Raw genomic sequence first — 13,225 nt, 5'->3', positions numbered from 1 at the left:
CTGGCAGAAGCAGATAAATTGGCTTCTCCTCATTTCCAGCTGCTTTACAAGCCACCAGGCTCTTCTTTGAATTGAAGAAACTGGAGCACCATGTGTCCAGCCTTCTTTGAGCAGACCAACCAATAAGTGCTCCATGGGCTACAGACCACAGTTGCGGAACTGCTGAGCTTGCATATAGAGGTGGAACCCTACTGCCAATCTTTGAAGGTATCTTCAAATGAATGCACAGAGTTACTAAAAGCTAGCATTAGTGCAATACAAAGACAGACAAAAAGTGTCAACTGGGGGTGCCAGTAAAATCCTATAGCACCCATTGTTCTAGTTTTCACATTTTATGGCACCAAAATCTTTGTTTCCTTGTCCCATGATTTTGTGTGATAAGGCATTGGATTAGGATTCAAGAGATCTAGGTTTGCTCCCAGCTCTGCCACAAAATGCCTGAGTGACCTTGGGCAAGTGACTTAATTTTGCTGTGCCTCAGGTCTCTATGCACCTGTGCTATTTCACAGGGGGATGTGCATAATCGAATAATGCTCAGACAGAGACAGAAAACACAAACATCAGTTTCTATTTTATTGAAAGGTTTAGACATTGTTCTCTCTGCAATATTACTGTTCAGAAAAACTTCAAATTAAATCTGACCTTTTCATTCTATTAAACCTGTTTGTCCCCATCCTTAGACCTCTTCCTCCTACTCAAAAGTTGGCTGGAGAAGTGTATTGTGATCCTTCCTATCCATGCTTAATGTTAATTGAATGTTTGTGAAAATCCTGCAGGCTTCCCACGTCAAAGGTCATGCAAATTAATAAAGTCATGTTTTATGTTGTCATCATGCATTATAAGGGTGAACAGTATGAACTATTAACTGAAAAGAGTTCTCAGACTGAAAACTTTCTGCACAAAGATCTAGTATTAACGGATATGTAAGTTGAGCTCAATCTGCCAGCGACTTCATTATGTCGGAAACAGGAGCCGAAACGCATGGGGTCAAATTTTCAATGAATACCTCAATCTGGCTTAGTTTCATGTATACAATCGTCTGCATGCATTCAGTTCTGTGCACAGTCATATTCCTATGCAAGTGCAAGGACAGGCCAACAGAACTTTAACACAAAATTGGAGATCACATTTGAACATCTGCCCCCCTCCCCCTGTGTTTTTTGGGGCTGGCCTGGTGCTGGAGAAGTCTGACTGCTGATACCTAAGGTGTAAATATGACGCTGTGGACATTATTCACTTAAAACCATGTTCAAAAACATTTACCATCTTAGGAATTCTAACAATATAGATTAAAAACCCAGACACTTCTGCAATAAAAGTATACGCAAAAAGAAAAGGAGTACTTGTGGCACCTTAAAGACTAACCAATTTATTTGAGCATAAGCTTTCGTGAGCTACAGCTCACTTCATCAGATGCATACTGTGGAAAGTGTAGAAGATCTTTTTATATACACACAAAGCATGAAAAAATACCTCTTCCCACCCCACTCTCCTGCTGGTAATAGCTTATCTAAAGTGATCACTCTCCTTACAATGTGTATGATAATCAAGTTGGGCCATTTCCAGCACAAATCCAGGTTCTCTCACCCTGCGGCCTCCTACACACAAACTCACTCTCCTGCTGGTAATAGCCCATCCAAAGTGACCACTCTCCTTACAATGTGATCATACACATTGTAAGGAGAGTGGTCAGTTTGGATGAGCTATTACCAGCAGGAGAGTGAGTTTGTGGGGGTGGGGGTGGGGTGAGAAAACCTGGATTTGTGCTGGAAATGGCCCACCTTGATTATCATGCACATTGTAAGGAGAGTGGTCAGTTTGGATGAGCTATTACCAGCAGGAGAGTGAGTTTGTGTGTGTGGTTTTTGGAGGGGGGTGAGGGGGTGAGAGAACCTGGATTTGTGCAGGAAATGGCCCACCTTGATTATCATGCACATTGTGAAGAGAGTTGTCACTTTGGATGGGCTTTTACCAGCAGGAGAGTGAGTTTGTGTGTAGGGGAGTGGAGGGTGAGAAAACCTGGATTTGTGCTGGAAATGGCCCAACTTGATGATCGCTTTAGATAAGCTATTACCAGCAGGAGAGTGGGGTGGGAGGAGGTATTGTTTCATGGTCTCTGTGTATATAATGTCTTCTGCAGTTTCCACGGTATGCATCCGATGAAGTGAGCTGTAGCTCATGAAAGCTTCTGCTCAAATAAATTGGTTAGTCTCTAAGGTGCCACAAGTACTCCTTTTCTTTTTGCTTATACAGACTAACACGGCTGTTACTCTGAAACCAATAAAAGTATGTATACATTTGTTCATTCTTCAAATCAAGATGATACTGATGAAGGGCATTCTGCCTCTCATACTCTGTCTTCTTACAAGGTCTCTCTCCATAGTTTGGTTTTCAGCAAAATGCTCTTGGTAAACCAGAGGATGCAGGCTCAGTCCTAGGCCTGATGTTTGTTTTCTACTTGTTGAGAATATGTTTTCCATTCGCTGGAACAAGGAAATCTGAATCACTAACTCTGGTTTCTATTCCTGGCTATCACTGACCCAGAGATCAACTTGGCCAGCAAGTATTTACTGCAGGTACTGGGACGTTGGCCATCAAATTGTCCTGAGTCAAGTCACTGCCTAGCGTTGGGATTTCATTAGTTGATAACTAATATTAACACTGGGATAACATACTCAAATGGAATTTTCATGCCGAGTCACCAGCAACCTACTTTGAGTCCTCTTCCCCTTCCCCACAACCCTTCCAAGTCACGGCTGCAACCCAATCCACTTTAAGCATTGACATCAGGCAAGTATCTTAACCTGTCTGGTTGGTTCCTCAGTTTCCCCAGACACCCCTACATCAGATCAGTACTTGCCTGCTGGATAAGGTGAGTCCTTAAAAGTTTCTCAGGTCATTGGGTGAAAGATGCAATAGAAGTGCAAAATTTGTATTGATCCAATTTTCTTTAACTAATGAGGCAGCCACCCTATAATAGCCTTCTGTACCCCATATATTAAAATAATCACACTATTATTCTCAATTGGGTAAGATTCTACATTCTTTGCAATGCAGTAAGGATTGCGAACACAGTATCATAGTTCAACATATCTGATTCTTGTGTCCTGCATGCCTGGTTTGGAACTGAAGTGGCTTGGAAGCTTTAATATTTCATAGTGGTATAAATGAGGCATTCCTGGTCCCCTACTGTTAGGATATAGATATTCAGGCCTGTCGGTAAAGGCCTGTACTCGAAGAATTTAGGTGTATTCTTACCACTTGGCTAGTTATAGAGGTATAAAAGAAAGAATCAAAATCACTGTCTGCCGGTGTAAGGTCCTTCTCTTACTGTCACAGTCTGAGGCCCTATTCTTAGGCTAAGGCCTTTGGATAAGCAGCAGAGGCAGCCATAAGCTGGGAAGCGACGGGTCACATCCTCACATTCCAAACTAGTCACATTGAAATAAGGTGCTATTGGGCTGTTAGGAATACAATCCTGTCCTGATAGTGCCTATCACCTCCAGAGAAAGGGAAGTGCCTAGAAGATGTAAAAGGAAACTTAGTTTGATAGCATCCTGTCTGGCAAGAACTCACTTATCAATAGCTGGGATGTGAAATCCTCACTTCTGTATTGTTTTGTCATTATAGCTCCCACTTTGCTATTAGAAAAGGAGGACTTGTGGCACCTTAGAGACTAACCAATTTATTAGAGCATGAGCTTTCGTGAGCTACAGCTCACTTCCTCAGATGCATATCGTGGAAACTGCAGCAGGCTTTATATATACACAGAGAATATGAAACAATACCTATTCCCACCCCACTGTCCTGCTGGTAATAGCTTATCTAAAGTGATTTCCAGCACAAATCCAGGTTTTCTCACCCTCCACCCCCCCACACAAATTCACTCTCCTGCTGGTGATAGCCCATCCAAAGTGACAACTCTTTACACAATGTGCATGACAATCAAGCTGGGCTATTTCCTGCATAAATCCAGGTTCTCACATCCCCCCCACCCCCATACACACACAAACTCACTCTCCTGCTGGTAATAGCTCATCCAAACTGACCACTCTTCAAGTTAAAATCCAAGTTAAACCAGAACATCTGGGGGGGGGGGGGGGGGGGGGTAGGAAAAAACAAGAGGAAACAGGCTACCTTGCATAATGACTTAGCCACTCCAAGTCTCTATTTAAGCCTAAATTAATAGTATCCAATTTGCAAATGAATTCCAATTCAGCAGTTTCTCGCTGGAGTCTGGATTTGAAGTTTTTTTGTTTTAAGATAGCGACCTTCATGTCTGTGATCGCGTGACCAGAGAGATTGAAGTGTTCTCCGACTGGTTTATAAATGTTATAATTCTTGACATCTGATTTGTGTCCATTTATTCTTTTACGTAGAGACTGTCCAGTTTGACCAATGTACATGGCAGAGGGGCATTGCTGGCACATGATGGCATATATCACATTGGTGGATGTGCAGGTGAACGAGCCTCTGATAGTGTGGCTGATGTTATTAGGCCCTGTGATGGTGTCCCCTGAATAGATATGTGGGCACAGTTGGCAACGGGCTTTGTTGCAAGGATAAGTTCCTGGGTTAGTGGTTCTGTTGTGTGGTATGTGGTTGTTGGTGAGTATTTGCTTCAGGTTGCGGGGCTGTCTGTAGGCAAGGACTGGCCTGTCTCCCAAGATTTGTGAGAGTGTTGGGTCATCCTTTAGGATAGGTTGTAGATCCTTAATAATGCGTTGGAGGGGTTTTAGTTGGGGGCTGAAGGTGAACGCCACTAGCCGTCACCTTCAGCCCCCAACTAAAACCCCTCCAACGCATTATTAAGGATCTACAACCTATCCTAAAGGATGACCCAACACTCTCACAAATCTTGGGAGACAGGCCAGTCCTTGCCTACAGACAGCCCCGCAACCTGAAGCAAATACTCACCAACAACCACATACCACACAACAGAACCACTAACCCAGGAACTTATCCTTGCAACAAAGCCCGTTGCCAACTGTGCCCACATATCTATTCAGGGGACACCATCACAGGGCCTGATAACATCAGCCACACTATCAGAGGCTCGTTCACCTGCACATCCACCAATGTGATATATGCCATCATGTGCCAGCAATGCCCCTCTGCCATGTACATTGGTCAAACTGGACAGTCTCTACGTAAAAGAATAAATGGACACAAATCAGATGTCAAGAATTATAACATTCATAAACCAGTCGGAGAACACTTCAATCTCTCTGGTCACGCGATCACAGACATGAAGGTCGCTATCTTAAAACAAAAAAACTTCAAATCCAGACTCCAGCGAGAAACTGCTGAATTGGAATTCATTTGCAAATTGGATACTATTAATTTAGGCTTAAATAGAGACTTGGAGTGGCTAAGTCATTATGCAAGGTAGCCTGTTTCCTCTTGTTTTTTCCTACCCCCCCCCCCCAGATGTTCTGGTTTAACTTGGATTTTAACTTGAAGAGTGGTCAGTTTGGATGAGCTATTACCAGCAGGAGAGTGAGTTTGTGTGTGTATGGGGGTGGGGGGGATGTGAGAACCTGGATTTATGCAGGAAATAGCCCAGCTTGATTGTCATGCACATTGTGTAAAGAGTTGTCACTTTGGATGGGCTATCACCAGCAGGAGAGTGAATTTGTGTGGGGGGGTGGAGGGTGAGAAAACCTGGATTTGTGCTGGAAATCACTTTAGATAAGCTATTACCAGCAGGACAGTGGGGTGGGAATAGGTATTGTTTCATATTCTCTGTGTATATATAAAGCCTGCTGCAGTTTCCACGATATGCATCTGAGGAAGTGAGCTGTAGCTCACGAAAGCTCATGCTCTAATAAATTGGTTAGTCTCTAAGGTGCCACAAGTCCTCCTTTTCTTTTTGCGAATACAGACTAACACGGCTGTTACTCTGAAACCTGTCACTTTGCTATTGTTTGTCTGTATAATCTCTGTCTGGTTCTGCGATTGTTCCTGTCTGCTGTACAATTAATTTTGCTGGGTGTAAACTAATTAAGGTAGTGGGACATAATTGGTTACATAATCATGTTACAATATGTTAGGATTGGTTAGTTAAATTTCAGGAAAATGATTAGTTAAGGTATAGCAAAGCAGAACTCAAGTTTTGCTATATAGTCTGCAGTCAATCAGGAAGTGGGTGGGTGTGTCGGTGGGGGAAATGGGAACAGGGAATGGGGGTGGGGAAATTGGAATCATGTTTGGCTAAGGGCAGGAATGGGAACAAGGGCACAGGTGTAAGGCTCTGTAGTGTCAGAGCTGGGAAGGGGGAAACTAAGGAAGGAAACTGGAATCATGCTTGCTGGAAGTTCACCCCAATAAACATCGAATTGTTTGCACCTTTGGACTTCGGGTATTGTTGCTCTCTGTTCATGCGAGAAGGACCAGGGAAGTAAGTGGGTGAAGGAATAAGTCCCCTAACACCTACATTTAGCATAAATTATGTACATGTTTTCGAATAATGTTACAGTGAAACAGAAGTCAAGCTTAGAAATCTATCACAGAGTTTGCCATCAAGGTGCTGACACAAGGCAGGCACACAATTTATATCATTTATTCTCCACACAGGGAAAATTTAACTTTTACTTGGACATTTGATTCCTGTCAAGTTCCTCTGCCTCAGTCTAAGCTATTGGACAGTCTGCTAGCCCTGGCTAATGTATCTTTCAGCTCCTGCTCTCCACTACAACTAGCTCCTTCTCTCCACCTTTAAGGCCTACTATACACTAGGATAATTTCCTATTGCCCAAAACAGGGATATGTAATTGGTGCAATTGAACCAGTGCTCAACTTGGTTAAACGGCCAAGACAAACTATGTTCTGCATGGTTTCAGAAAAATATGATGAACGCTTTGAGGGTAAAGTGGAAGCAAGCCTCTTAAAGGCCAAAGAAATCTAGGTCACCCTTTGTTCCCTCTAGTCTCAATACCTGTTAGATCACATTTATTAGACAGATCATTTTCCTAGCCATAATTACTTCTGCTATGGAGTCAACCGGAATTCTTTCCAAAAGGTGGAGACTGAGTTCCTCCTTAATGAGCCAATCATCACAACATATTTCTAATGCTCCCACTGTAGTGTCTGTTCTCCTCAGCCCAGCTAACATATTCCCCCTAATGCATATCTCACACAATGCTCTTCACTAAAGGCTTCTTGGGCAAAAGGTCCAACAGCTCTTAACTGGAGTGGACAGAAGACTAATATCTCCACCCAGCTTTTTTAATTTGACTCCAGTAACAGTTTCTGCTCTTCTCAAAAGGCCATGGCTAAGTGGCTGTCTGGTTGTATCCATGTGTGATGGGGTGTCCACCTGACAGGACTGGAAGGGGTTAAGGTGGCCAGGCTGGCCAATTAATTCCCTAGGCCGCACCTGGGAGAGCCAGGGAGCTAGGAACTGATTGATTAGGAACAGGCTCACCAAGGCTGGATCTGGCAGAGCCTTTATAAACCCAGGTAACAAGCTGCAGATAGGGGTTGCTGCTGGGACAGGGCAGTCACTCCCTTTGAAGAGGGAGTGGGTTGGCAGCTGATATTTCTAGAGAAGGGGGAGACTAGGAAGAGTAGGAAGCAGTCCAGGGAAGGAGCAATGCGGGCTGAGAGGGTAGAGCCCAGAACTGTTGAGCAGAGGGCCCCTGGACTGAAACCCAGAGTAGAGGGCAGGCCCAGGTTCCTCTATTGGCCACTGATGAAGTGGCACCATCAGGGCAGCACAGGAGAAGGCTGCCTGGGACTGTTTGTACAGAAGGAATTTGAGTAACCCTGAAAGGGGAAAAGATGGATGATGACCCAGCCAGAGGGCCAAGTCACGAAGAGGAGGTTGCGGTTCCTGGAGAGAGGCAGGTCTGCAGGGTGAGAGGAAGATGGGAGAGGCACCACCTGAAGATGACACCCCAACTGGCAGAGCTAATCCCCAGGATGGCTATCAGGAGGCACTACTGCAGCCAATCATAATCACAGTTGAAACCCAGAAAGTCTGTCATGCCAAGACAGTATTCACCGCATTGCCAACTGCTGTGATTTTGTCACAAATCTTACAATATTTGGTCTTTTACTTAAAGCTACAGCTCCTGGATTCAAATGATTTTCATTTAAAAAAGTTTCTCGCCCCCACGTTTGGAAAGGTAGGTTGGAAATGTGAAGACGAAGGCCAGAAAGAAAATATATTTGTAAGAAGTTATTTAAAAATCTCACGTTTAAGACCATCTAATGCTATCTGAATGGATAGGGGGTTGGCAATATTGGGATTTCCTCCTAGGCCTGATTTCAATAAGCCCCTAAAAACCACAGGAAGCAGTGATGGAAACAGCAGGAATTGGCCTTGAATCTCACAAGCTTCAGATCACAGCAGTAGCTATTTAAAGAATCTGTGCTCAGCCTTGTTGGTGGGAAGAGAAGAGGGGTTAGGTGAGAGCTCACATGAATTGGGGAAGGGATATTCTACTGTAGCTATGAAGTAACTTAAGGACTAAAAATCCTAATCAGCTGCTCAGCATTACCATCAGTGGGTGTCAGCTGTAAATAAGGAAAAATGTGAGGGGAGGGCACTAGGATCCAGGAGAAGCAGCAAGGTATGGAAAAGGGAGGGAGATGTCACTGGGAGCTCTCACCCTCTTAGTCTTGTCATCACAGAGAGAGGCTCAGTCTATTTATATTACAGGGCTGGTTCCCATTTAACACTTCCAAATGAGTTACCCCCTCCCTCCGACTCAGTCAGTTGTTCATTGGTGAGTCAGTAATTTAATAAACTTTGTGCGCACACAGTCACCATTTAACACACTACTTTCACAAGAGCAATGACAAGGCCTAGCTCAGGGCAGGATAATGTAGCCTCCAAATCTTAAATTTAAGGATTTAACCAAAAACTACAGAAGACAACTTGTTTAAATAAAATGCTATTTTAAAATTTGAGTCATTCTATCAGCATTTAACTCAAAGCAGCAGAAAGGTAATAAAAACAGTGTCAGAAACACCCTTCTAATAATTATTTGTATTACTACTGCACTTAGGAGCCCAGTCACGGACCAAGATCCCACTGTGCTAGGTGCTGTACAAACACTGCCAGCCCCAAAGAGCTTACAATACTTTGCACTTAATAGCACCTGAGACACTCCAAGTGCTTTACAATGAATTCAGCCTCACAAAACCACTGCGAGGAGAAGTAGTATTCTCATTTTACAAATTGCAAAACTGAGGTTCACATTAGTTAAATGTCTTGCTTAATGTCGGAAAGCATGACAGAGAGCTGAGAACAAAACACAGATCCTCTGACTCCCGGTCCTATGTTTTAACCACTATGACATCCTGCCCCTCTGATGAATGAAAAATGGATTCTTACATGATGGTGTGCTGACAATAGAAACACAGATACGTCTCTCTCTGAGGCTCTGTTTGTCAGGTTGAGGTGTCCAATTGCTGGTCTTGGAATGCTCTCTCTTTTGCTGTCTCTCACCTTCCCATTAGACTAGTCCAAATCTTAAGAACATATAAGCGCAAACTTTGACAACTTACATTAATAGGAATATACTAGTCAGGGAATGTTATGTACTTCGGTTACTGGAAACAGAGCATGATCATGTCAACCTTTCCTGTGTCCATGACAGCAAATGCAGGCAGAGGGGGGTCGTTCTAGAAGTGTGCAGTAGAAGAAAAGGGACAGCGTAGGAACGAGAACACATTGCAGTAACTCCATGGAGAGTCTGAACGAATAAGTAACAACCAACAGTTGAATTAAAGTAGCCTGTTACGGAACATCTGTGATAAGATGGCAATTTACTCAGATTTATTGTTTGAAACCAATGAACATTTTTTATTTATTTTACCTCTTGAACAGGTCTGAAAGACTTTCATGTTAGTCACTGGAGCTGGGCTGGTTAGTTCTGACAGGTCACTTAAGTCACGTGTTTTTCCCCACTCGCTGATTTGACTAACAGACTTGGGCTAATGGGTCTCATGCTAGTGCTCTAGCTGTACAGACAGCACTCTGAAGTTGCAGCTTGGGCTAGAGCTTGGACTCTGAAGCTAGGGAGCAGGGTGGGCTCCCTTAGCTTGAGTCTGTTGACTTGTGCTAGGAGGCTTGCTACCCTGTTGAAGGCCAATTGCAGCTGCAATACCCAGGCATGGGAATGCAATTTGAGGGTGCTATTTCAGCCTTAACAATGGTTTTGGTTGGTTTAAAGGTGACCTACAAGTAAGGGTACTGAAAAATCCAGCATAATTATATGCTGGATATCCCAAACAGTACTAGTAAGGAGGGATATGAAGCATAATGTGTAATGGGATTTAACCATTGAAGAATACAAAGGTTACATTTCAAGTCAATTTGCTGAACGCTCACTTTAGTGCTCATCTTTTGGGCATTCAGCATATAATTCTAGAACTGTTGCAATTTTTAGTAATCTATTCGTAGGTCTCCTTTAAGCTATAACTATATATACATAAAATCTAACTTGTGCTTATTTTCTTAACACACAATACTATTCACTCAAATCATATTAGTTCATTTGGGTACATACCTCCTTGGGTGAGGGTTCTAATTATAATGAAGTATCATATCATATCATAAGTATCATATCTAATTATAATGAAGTATCAAATATAATGGTATATTAAGACTTACAGAAATACAAGGGACTATTAAATTGACTAATTTATATGCCTTATGACAGTCTACATCTAAAAATCCTTATTCTTCACATGTGCACCTGTTGACTAATCAGTGTGAAAAACTCCTTCAGCATGTCAGAAAGAAATGCAGGTACTCGCACAGCAAACAGCCATTCTACACAAATCCATTTCTAGTTTTAGCTGGTTCTTTCCCCTATCTCCCCCACACAAGGACAAAAACAAAAGCCCCCCTTGAGTACGAAGTCTAAAACTAGCAACCTGCTCCCACCCCCCACCCCCAAAATTGTTTAACACTGAGCAGGTTTTAAGGTTTAAGGAGTACAGTAACTTCCGCCTGCTCTTCTTGTAACTTACAATGTAAGCAGATGTTGAAAATCCCTAGAATTGGTTGATCTGAGCAAGCAAAACCGAGTAACTTACTCACTGCTGGATGAGCTGCTGGCCTGTATTTTGCTGTCCTCGCTGCACTGACAATGCAGCATACATCTACCCAGGCTGAAAATGGCAATTGGCATCCTGTTTTCTTGTAACCATACTGCTCTCATCAGCATGGCATCAGACACGGATAGACAAATGAGAGGACTTGTCACCTGCCTTGACTACTGATTTGTTACATTCCCCTGTTCTGGCTCCCCGAAGCCACTTATGTGCCACATGGCACATTGGGAAGAATGCATGAGGCTAATCACGTACACACTCTTCCTGAAATACAGCATGGAGTGAAACTGCCATTCTGGGGCATTTACAACAAAACTGAGGTTAGACACACAATTTCACTTTCAGCCTCATTGCTTGGAGACAAAATCAGAGTGCTTGGAGGTAAGGGATTGTCCGATCAGATCAACAAGCTTGTCTTTGAGGGACATCAGCTTTTTTTGCTATGAACATAATTGGGTCAATGTTAGCATTGGGCGAGTTTCCCTAGCCTACCCTCAAGTTTAGTTTTATTGCGTGAAAAACATTTTGACAAACCAACTTTCCTGTCATTTATTAATTCCAAATTAAGAAAGATCACAGCCCCACTGTCACAATTTCCTTTCATGTCTTGTAAAGTTGCAGTCAATGCATTTTCATCCATATATTATGTCAATTTATAACAGGGTAAGAACCAATATTCATTCCCTAGAGTAGGAGCTGAATAGTTTAACCTTTTACCTTTTCTTTTGTTATTTTCACTATCAGGATGGTCACCCCCCCCCAAACCCTTCCTATTCCTGGAAGCACTGGAAATACCAGCTCCATGCATGGAGTGGATGCAGCAAGCCCCTAGTTCATCTCTCTGTTCCATAAATGAATTTAATATGGAGTCTCTAGCTATTAAAAAGGATGGTCTTGAGGTTAAGGCACTCGACTCGGACATCAGAGTTCAGTTCCCAACTCTGCCAGACTTCTCATGTGACCACAGCTGAGTCATTTCTTTCCAGAGATCAGTTCTCCATCTGTAAAATGGGTGGAATACTTCACCTCACAGGCATGTCCTGAGAATAAGTTAATGTTTGTGAGGAACTTGGATATTACAGTGAGGAGACCATGTACATACCTAGATATCACCTTTAAAGACACAGTACCATCTTTCCAGGCCATCTGCCCTCTGCCTCATTTCTCCACTCATTAGATATGTTCTTTCAATAACCAGGCTGATATTTATAATGTCCTGCTATGTGATGTACCACTCTGCACGTCAAGAAAATCCATTTCCTTTTCACCTAGGATATGTCTACACTACAGGAACAGCAATGGTACCATAGCAATGGTGCTGGCATAACCCCACAGTGTAGACACAGCCTACACCAACAGAAGGGGTTTTTGCTGTCAGCGTAGGACCACTACTCCCAGAATGGCAGTAGTTAAGACCTACCAGCATCTATACTGGGGGAAGGACAGCATAGCAACAGCAAGTGGGGGGGGGGCTTTTTCACACCTGAAGTGATATAGACATTGACTTAAAATGTTAAGCCTAGACCCGTTCTCAGCCTGTCAGCCACTCCCCCCTCCCCTACAAATGAACTACTAGTAGAATCCATAAGCAAAAGGGCAGATTTCCTAATTTCTATTTTGTTGTTGTTGGGAAGGTGGTATTTTATTTTGTGACACTCCTCCCATTTGTGTCTTGTATCCCCCTTAACTTCTTTCAAAACACTCAGGAATTAATTCTGAACAGCAATACGCAAAGGTGATGAAGCCCACCCATGCTTGCTTCCAATTTCTTTCTTTGAGAGTCACAAGTCAAGAGGCGGCAAAGTAGGCTATTGCCTAAGGAGGAAAAGAGGTAAGACCCCTACACATCATCATCCAGCTATGCTGAGCAGGTGAATGCTGAAAAACAGGACATTCTGTACATACAAAAAGCAAGGTGAGAGGCTCCAGCCAGCTTCTAGAGTGAAGCCCATCTGGACAGATATTGAAATAAAAAAACAACTGCATTCAAGCTCCTATTAGAGATGCCATGTTACAGCTACCAGATTAAAAAAAAACAAATTTAAATGAGTGAGGTTCACATACAGCATCTAGCTGATGGCACCTAAACACCAGAGTGACAGCCCTATTAGAAATTCACAAATCAATTCCTGCTCCCATGCATAGGAATTAAAGT

The 13,225-nt window shown here is 43.0% G+C and overlaps 1 protein-coding gene across 2 annotated transcripts in view; it reads right to left on the bottom strand.

Moving 5' to 3' along the window:
• Positions 1 to 13,225, bottom strand: part of INTS7 (integrator complex subunit 7) — a 69,024-nt gene that overhangs the window by 19,890 nt on the left and 35,909 nt on the right. The window contains exon 21 of one of the 2 annotated variants that reach the window (XR_012158240.1): positions 10,912 to 12,110. The exons of the other annotated variant lie outside the window; for it this stretch is intronic. The gene's annotated coding sequence lies outside the window, so the exon portion shown is untranslated. Of the gene's footprint in view, positions 1 to 10,911; positions 12,111 to 13,225 lie in introns of those variants that run through there. 2 annotated transcript variants of the gene reach the window in all.

This window comes from Lepidochelys kempii, chromosome 3, assembly GCF_965140265.1.
Source record: "Lepidochelys kempii isolate rLepKem1 chromosome 3, rLepKem1.hap2, whole genome shotgun sequence".
Classification (NCBI taxonomy): domain Eukaryota; kingdom Metazoa; phylum Chordata; order Testudines; family Cheloniidae; genus Lepidochelys; species Lepidochelys kempii.
Note: the sequence above shows the minus strand (reverse complement) of the source record. Positions and strands in the feature narration are given on the sequence as shown.